Here is an 8872-nt window from a genome sequence, read left to right as displayed (position 1 = left end):
CCCTCCCCCCCCCCCCCCCCCCCCCCCCCCCCCCCCCCCCCCCCCCCCCAAAATTCAAATCAGCTTTATTGGCATAAAATACAGTCAGTTCTTTCCTGAAAATAATTGGCACCATTGGGTTCATTGATTTAAAAGCCAATCAGTAAGTTATCACCTGCATCATGTTATATACTACAGGTATATTTACATGATAATGTTCTGTAACCAGAGAATTTGTGGCTTCAAAAACAAAGATTAACCTGACTTTCAAAACACGAAGCCCACAATAAACTTTGTCATGTCCCCCCCTAATAAAAATGAAAGTGATTTTTGCCAGGTTGGATTGATTATTTTGTTCATCTTCCAGTACAGTAGCAATCAGTCAATTAAGCCATTGTTTTTAAGATCTGTTAATGTCAGAAAATAGTGAAAATTAACATCAAGTTGTCAGTCGCTAATACTTTGGACAGCAACACAGAATTGACTTTGCAATGTTATAAAATAGAGGAAAGTGAAGAAACTGTTTGGCAATAAATGAAATCAAATCAAATGTCAATAATTGACTAATTCTCTTTGTATCAGAACACTGAAACATGACAGGTTATCCTGTGAGCAGGGCAGTCGCTACCATTCAGGACACAGAGATCATGTTAATGCTGATTCTGATAGCTCCTGCCTGTGTAGAGAAAACTGGAATTGGACCATGTTGGAGATATCATTTTAAACAATGTTTATTTTAACAGTTAAATGGAATGTATTTTTACATGTATTTTCTTAAATACTCAGAGTTTGGTGGTTGTTATTTTTTTGATTGTTGTGGTTCTTGTGGGGTAATAAGTACTGGCTTTAGTTCTGCCTGCAAAAAAAAAAAAACACATTTATGCTGCTTCCGGGTTTTTAATGATTCCCTGTTTGGACTGTACTAAAACCTGGCGAGGAAGTTGTTTTAAGCTTAATTGTGATTGGTGGAAAAACACATTTTAATAAGGATTTGCACAGAAAACGGTGGATCTACCCTTTAAACACTGACAAAAGCAAACAGACAATCTGCTCTGCTCAAACCTGCTGAAAGCTTCGATGAGGCCAAACGAGCCTCTGAACAACCAGGTCACTGGGAACACTGGGGCCCTGCCAGCTTTTGTGTAGCAGCTTGCCAAATGTTGGGGGGTGTGTGTGTGTCAAAGCCATACACCCTCCCCTCATGTTGGGAGAGCAGAGGCCCAGTCCTTCACTCCTCTGTGACCGTTGTCCACCTTCCCCCTCCTCCTCCAGTCTTTTTCTTTCCTCCGTCCTCTTTTTCTCCTTAAACTGTCTTTTGTTTTCATTTTCGTTGGCATTTCTGCTCCGTCGTTGTTCAGGTCCTAAATGAGTCTTGACTGGCCCGCGGGCCATTGGAGAAGCACAAAGGACTTCGTTCTACTCGCTACAGTTCATCCATTGTGGGCGTCCCACAATGCACTAATTGGCGATGACAATTAAGCGCGGTCGACACTCAGCTTCAATTTGCCCACTGCTCAACATACATCACAGGCTAAATGATTCAGCCTCTGAGCTCCCTGCTCTCTCAGACAATATGCGTATTCACTCAGGCAGGTTTACACACACCTTTATTCACATGAGTCTGTTTTTCTCTCAGCTCAGTTTGAGGCTGAGCTCAGAAACTGACAACCATCTGCATCTCAGCAAACGATCTTGTTTGAAAGTTCATTCTTGTCCTTGGAACCAGTAGTTTACAAAACAATCATACCAAAAGGTCCATTTAGTGGCTGTTGTGGCGCTTTCAATCACATCATACAATCTTCACTCAAATTTCATAAAAATTGGAAAAAAGATTGTGATGTGATCTGTTGAAACGTACTGTCAACAAAATGTTCTGAAAGTAAGGTAAAAGTTCTAGGTTGGTAAAAGATGAAATGGCACCTGTGCCTGATCATTTTATTGTTGCTGATGCATTCATCTCTATAAACAGATTCTGCATATGGATACAGAATATGTTGACAAGGGACAAGATTTTGGTATTAGAGGCCAGAATTGACCAATCACGTATGAGTAGGCTTTGGTTGCATGCAAGTAAACAATCAATGTAGAGAGCGAAAGAGGCGCAAGACAATGCCCAGAATGCAATCTTTTTATAAATTTGTCTGCATTCAAATCGCTCGTGTTCCGAGATTGCCAATCGGACAGTAAACAATGACCAGGGCGCAGAAGAGGAAGTCTTGGCACTGAGATCTGCTGGCTACACCAGAAGCCCCAAAACATTGGCTGGATAAATTGTTGAGACAATAGCTGATATGTTCCAAAATTGCTGATGCGTCGATGTCGAGCAGCAATTTCACTATTGTGGCTGGTCGAGGTGCAGCCTGTTTTAACTACTACAGTTAGGTACCTTAGTCCAGTGGTTTCCAACTTAGAGGTCTCGCCCATCCAAAGGTTACAAGACAAATCTGAGAGGTAGTGTCATAAAGAACTACTTGCTACCTGACCAGGAAAGTTTGTGGATGGTGAAACTTTTGTCATAAACCAAAGTTTATGTTGTTGCTAGAAGAAGTCAGAGGATTACCAAATGGTCATGGTGGCACCAAAACTCATCAGGGGCTCACCAAAGTTATTAGGGTTCATCCGCCGGGGGCAATGTACAAAATTTCATCAGAATCCATTTAATAGTTCTTGAGACCTATGAAAGGGACACATGAACTTCCTGAAAAACATTTCATCTTCTGTAGTGTCTCATGCTGCACCATTGTAGTCCAGTGAATAAAGCCATCCCAAATTTTTCAACAATCCCACCTTTCTGCATCAGATTTAACTTGCTCTGCGTAACTAATAGTCTATTATGTTACTTAAGACTGATTCCTCACTGTGTAATAATCTGCCCCAAACTCTTATTTAAATAATAAGATTTTATGGGACCTTTTACATACCTGTGTGATGAAGGTGCGATTCTAACTAATTTCCTTTTGTTACAGATCTGTATGGAGAGCCAAGGATGCAGTATGGATTCAAATCTCCAAGTGCAGCTGTTTTGTTCAGTGTTGCAGGTTGACGTGGATGCCAGTGCGAAGCAAGAGGTGTTCAGCACACATCCAGAATGTTTTGCAGTTTTCACAGTAAGTGCTGAGGAAAGCAATGACTTCATTCAGTTGTGGCAGCGATTTGTCCTCCTGCCTGGGAATAATGCGTCTTGTTTATTACAATTGACGAAACAATCTCACCACCAGGTCCATTAGCAGCTGATCCAGAACTTTTGATCTTAACAAAGATCTTCCTCTGCAGGTGGAGTTTGCTGTAGTAGTTTTTCTGAGCTTTTTAATTACTTCCTGTCCATATTGAGGCTTAAATTGAGAATAAAATTAAGACAAACTCCATCTGCTGTCGAAAATTGTGCCACGTTGTTCCTTTAGTTGTCCTCAGTTTGAATCCAGTTTTATGGGGATAAATAGTTGGTTCAAACATGAATTATAACTTTTCAAGTCACTCCTGCTTAATTCCCTAGTCTGTCGTCCATTCATATGCTCAGTATGTTCATTCATACCCAGTGGTGGATGAAGTATTCAGATCCTTTACCCAAGTAAAAGTACTAATACCATACTGTAAACGTACTGTTGCAAGTAATAACTAATACTTTTTTTCATTATGAATTCATCTGCTTAGTATTTTCTCCATTATTGTTTGTAAAAAAAAAAAAAAGTTAAATGTGGAAAATAGTGAGATTCTTTAACAATTACCTAGAGCACAAAGTGACACCTTCACAATGCTTTGTTTAGTCCAACCAATTCAACATTAACACTTCATTAAAATTATTAAAATAATTAATTTGTGAAGCTGGAACCATTACATTTTGCATGAGAATGGACTTCAAAATAATATTAGTTTTACTTTTCTGTCAACTGACTAATCATTTCAGCGGTACTTGTATAAGCAATTGGGTATTTTAATTCATATCAAAACATCACATTTTATAAACTCTTCATATGTTTTGTGTGGAAAAAGCTTCATTAGTAAAGTAACTACTAAAGCTATCAGATAAATATAGTGAAGTAAAAGGTACAATTTTTCCTATTGAGATGATGTAAAGTAAAATATCCAAGTGAAGTACAGGTACCTCAAATTTGTAGTTGAGTACAGTACTTGAGAATGTAGTTGCTTTCCACCACTGCTCATACCATTTGCAGAGATATTAAATACTGTACACAGGTTCCATTTGTAGCTAGCGCTGTTAGCTCACCAATGCAAGCCAATACTGTTGTATTTAGCTTAGATAAATCTGGACAAAGGAAGATAAAAGCAGCAGATATGAAAGGAAGTCAAACCAAAATGTCCTCAGACAAAAAAACATGAACATTTCTCCATGCAGGATTCAAACACTTTCACTATTAATAAGTTTGTCTTTATTGGCATCAGTGGCTAGCAGACAAATTTGAACAAAACCAGACAAGAGGAGGGGTTGATAAAAATCAACTCCCTGTACTTGCATACGAGTTTGGCTGCAACGAAAAGAAACCGTGATTAAAAACAATAACTTAAAAAGTGCAAATAGAGAAGAATTTCAGTCCAGTTACTATGTTTAAATACTGTACAATATATTCTCCTCCAAACCCGTCAAGTAAAACACACTGCGATGATCATAATGTGCCTGAAACATAAGAACATTTCCAGTCGTGTACTCAAAAACACACCTGCTCTGATGTGACAACCCGTAAACACAGTTCAATGTACTCGTCCCGGACGCTAATCTTCACACATAAAATGGCCTCAAGGTTTCATTTTAGATGTTTAAGTTACACTACAGTGAAAAGATAACATAACTTAGCAGTCAAATCCTGATGGAAACAAATGGGCAAAATTGTAGGAAAGGCTGTAAAAACAAATAAATGAATAAAAATCAACTAAACACAAAACTGCTCTTTCAAGCTGTACGAATGAACAAACCAAACATGTTGCATAAAACAAGCCATGAAATGAATAAAAGTAATCAGATGCACAGGTCTTCCAGACAGCTGCTGTATTAGCAAACTACAGCCCAGCAGGTATTGGGGATCTTTTTTTTAATTTGGGAGCACAAATGAGTAATTTGGCTTTTGAATAAACGTTAACATACTGTAACAATAGAAACTATTTGTCCTGGTACAGTATGTTTAATATGCAACTTTCTTCAGTGTTGGTATGTCAAATAATTACTGACAAATTAGAAGCAACGCGACGGCGTGAGTTGAAAATATTCAACTCAAGCGAGAAAGTTGCATGACGCTGAGTCGTGACAGCCTATCAGCGTTGAGATTGTCCACACGTCACCGATGGCTTCAGAGCAATGTGTGGAGAGGGCCAAGCAGAGCGGGCGATTGAAAATCTGCTGGCCGGCAGAGAGCTACTAAACTCTGGGGAGAGGAGCAGGGAGCAGCGCTGCAGCTATTGGACAAATAAACACCCGTAGGCGGACTGGATTGTGCTCTGACAACTACGCCGTTTGCTCGCGGGAGGAGCTCGGAGTAAACTGCTTTTATTAAATTAGCTTTTTACTTTAGTTTTTGGGATCACAACGTTGATTTATCTTATCTTAGATATTTAGTCCATTCAGAAAACAAACATTTTAGAAGTTGTTGTCCTGCTGTCTTGCTGACAGACCTGACAAAGAATGAATTCATATGTTTAACAAATCTGCATCATGTTGTAGTTATTGCTATTTAATCACAGCAAAATGTTTACTTTGGGTTCATACAGCTGTAGTAATGGTATGGTGAATGCGGCATTCAGACCAAACGTGAATTTAATCTAGCTCTGTGCAGAACTCGATTCACAGGACACAGGAAAAAAAGAGCCCTGAAACCTGCCGGGCTCCGTAGTACACAAATGAAAAAACCACTGAATAAATAAACAAAACTTCACACAGTCAAAATCAAAAATACTTCAACCAAAAGATCTACAGCCTTTTCATTAGTTTTTAATGCAGCCAATAATAAAGTAAACATGGCTGCAAGCATGACCTTCAAAAGGAATGTAATTAACTGACACATCAGTGCATTTTTCCTACCATATTTAAAACTGCACTGTTTTTTTTGTTTGTTTTTTTTTTTTTTTAGTTTCAGTCTACAGTCTCCTTTTCACAACAGTACATATTCCCAAATAAACAGACAGGCAGCTTATTTAAAGTTATTTGTTGTTTTTATGGCTCAAACAAGCTGAAAAAGAGGACAAAAAGTGGACAGATGAGCGAAGAATTAATACTGAAATAAAGATATGAGTCCGGCACACTGAGACTTCAGTTTCTCAGAAACAAAGAAGGAAGAAAAAGCAGCTACATTTCCATCCAAATGATGACAAATTCTGCTATCAGACTGTAAAGCTGCAATCCATGACTTTGTTATGATGCCCAAAAATAAAATTTGTCTCCAAGATTGTTATGAATATTTAGAAACTTAAACATCAGCTAATAGCTGGACACTGTTACAAAATCAGGGAGTTCGGCTTTAAACGACGGAGGCAGCATGTACTCTTTCTTTCCAAAAAGGTTTTCATATCTGAATGGAGTAGATCTGTATTTTTTATTTTTGTAGAAAAAAAAAAAACATTAAATTACCTGACTAACATGTATTATATCAACATTTTAGTAAAATTTGCCTTGAAACAGGATGGAAACACAGCTGGTGCGGGAGTGAAAACGTAAACCGAAGTGTTTCTTTACACATGAAAGCAGTGGGTTATAAAAGGCCATCTAGGTTGCATAGAGATACTAAAAGCTAAAGCTGCTATCATGTTTGATAGATTCTGCATGAATAAAGCACAACAAGAAGTGGAATCACAGAGGAAGAGAGAAGATAAAAGGCAACAATTAGAGGATAACAGTGTACAGTATATTATTGCCCGTGACTTTACAGTTAGACTGATAGAGGGAAGAAAAATGTGCTTAGGCAAACTCCCTTTTAAATCAAGTCTGTTTACATTTTAGATAAAATAAAAAAAAAACACTGATAAAATGAGTGAAATCGAAGAGTTTAAAAAGATCTTTCACTCCACATCTACAAGTTAAATAATGCAGTTTAATTAAAGACAAGGGGAAAGACACCTGACAGTTAAAGGATGGAGGGATTTATATACTCAGTCACAGCTAATATTTATAATTATTATGTTTATTATTTGGTTAAACACCCCAAACTAATGGCTCCAGTTACATCCCAAGTGAATCCAAAATCAAATCAAATGCTCCTCCTGAGGACTTCAATATGACTGTATAATGTTTGTGAAGAAGCAAAATCTAAAATACAAACAGCAGCAGTTGTGGTCAGTTTGGATGGATTTGAAAAGGCGACAAAATGTCACGGTTGATTTAATTAAAAAATTAAAAACAATCAAACATCCACAGGAACTTATGAGAGTGAAGCTGCAGTTTCTGGTCTGACTGGGTAACGCTGTACAAACAGGGGCGATGTCGCTGTTGTGGAATAATGACCACTAAATAACTTTACTGGGGCAAGTAACAATCATTTTAGTATCTTTTCATTTCTTTGACTTGTAGAACAGATTAACCGCTAGTAAAAAATTACATGCATCACAATTTCTTAAAGTTTAAAGTCTTCAAATAACTTTTCTGTCAAACCAATAGTTAAAAACTTTACTGTAAAGGGAGACACGGAAAAGCAGGTAATTCTCAAATTTAAAGAGCTGGAAACAAACGATTGACGTTTTTGCTTGAAAAATGACCAAACTGAATTACTCAACGACTGACTAAGGTGCGTTTCCAATGCACATTTTCAGTTTGTGCATTAAAAAAATCTTAATGAAAACGCTGAAAAATCACAAATAGTTTTACGCTTGGCTGAGGTGGAAAAGTTAGTGGAAGTGTAATGAAAATAAATCATGAGGTGCATCATCTCATTGTGCCTTCTTCTGCAATATTTAATGGCACCTGAATAGAGATTCAGCTCAAAGCATAAACTTCGAATATTCACATAATGGTAGTGGATGCATTCATTTGCATTTTCTCTTGCTGATTGTCAGTTAAAATTTGCGCTATATGTGGATGGAAACCTGACTTGAGACTGAAGCCTCCATGTCTGGATTTTGTCCCCATCACTTACATTGAAATCGCTTAAGAAAGGGATCTTTTAAAGGACAGTATGAACAGGAGGGAAGATTACAGCAAGTAAAACCTGTTTCACTGCTCATGAGCACATAGCTACTGTTTTAAGAGACTTGAAAACATGTGAACGTACCCTTTAATATTTGATTAATTGTAACTGACATGAATCCAAGTTGACAACAGCTGCTGTTCTCTGTAAAGACTACAAACATTTTACAGCCATGTTTCAAGGCTTCAGTGTGTGAGTTTCATACTGAAATGGCTTGGGGTAGAGTATTTAACATGAGTAGGGCTAATGATTATTTTCATCATGTATTAATCATCTATTTTTTAAGTCTCTAAACAAAGATCACATGTTCCCAGAGGCAGAGGAGACATTTTCAGTTTGCTTATTTAGTTTGACCAACAGTTCAAAACCAAAAGCTAATCTTCACATTCAGTGAACGTTTCGGTGGTTCAATAAATCAATTACCAAACTTCTGGTCATTGACTAAACTTAAGCATGACCGAGTTTAATAGCAGGCGGAAGACGCTGGTAATGATAAACCACCAAAATGTTCCAGCTGTGATTTTACAGTTTTAACCCCTTGAATAAGTGAAAGTGATGTGGCAAAGGGATGAAGACGGCCGAGGATGACCTTGAAGTGTGATGTTTCACTAAAATACAAGTAGTTCAGTCCAAAAAGCCTGATGCAGCAGTTCTTCAGTTGGTTTGCTCCCTGCTCTTTACAGTAAAACAAAGGGGGCTTAGCACAGGTGTGTGCGTGTGTTAAACGGTACACACACACACACACACACACACACACACACACACACACA

General features: G+C 37.9%; 1 protein-coding gene across 1 annotated transcript in view; it reads right to left on the bottom strand.

The window, feature by feature from the left end:
• Positions 1 to 4344: 4344 nt before the first annotated feature.
• Positions 4345 to 8872, bottom strand: part of plekhm3 (pleckstrin homology domain containing, family M, member 3) — a 49152-nt gene continuing 44624 nt past the window's right edge. The window contains exon 10 of the transcript XR_006825663.1: positions 4345 to 4463. The gene's annotated coding sequence lies outside the window, so the exon portion shown is untranslated. The remainder of the gene's footprint in view (positions 4464 to 8872) is intronic.

Source organism: Micropterus dolomieu, linkage group LG07, assembly GCF_021292245.1.
Source record: "Micropterus dolomieu isolate WLL.071019.BEF.003 ecotype Adirondacks linkage group LG07, ASM2129224v1, whole genome shotgun sequence".
Taxonomy (NCBI): Eukaryota; Metazoa; Chordata; class Actinopteri; order Centrarchiformes; family Centrarchidae; genus Micropterus; species Micropterus dolomieu.
This window is presented reverse-complemented; position numbering and strand designations above follow the sequence as displayed.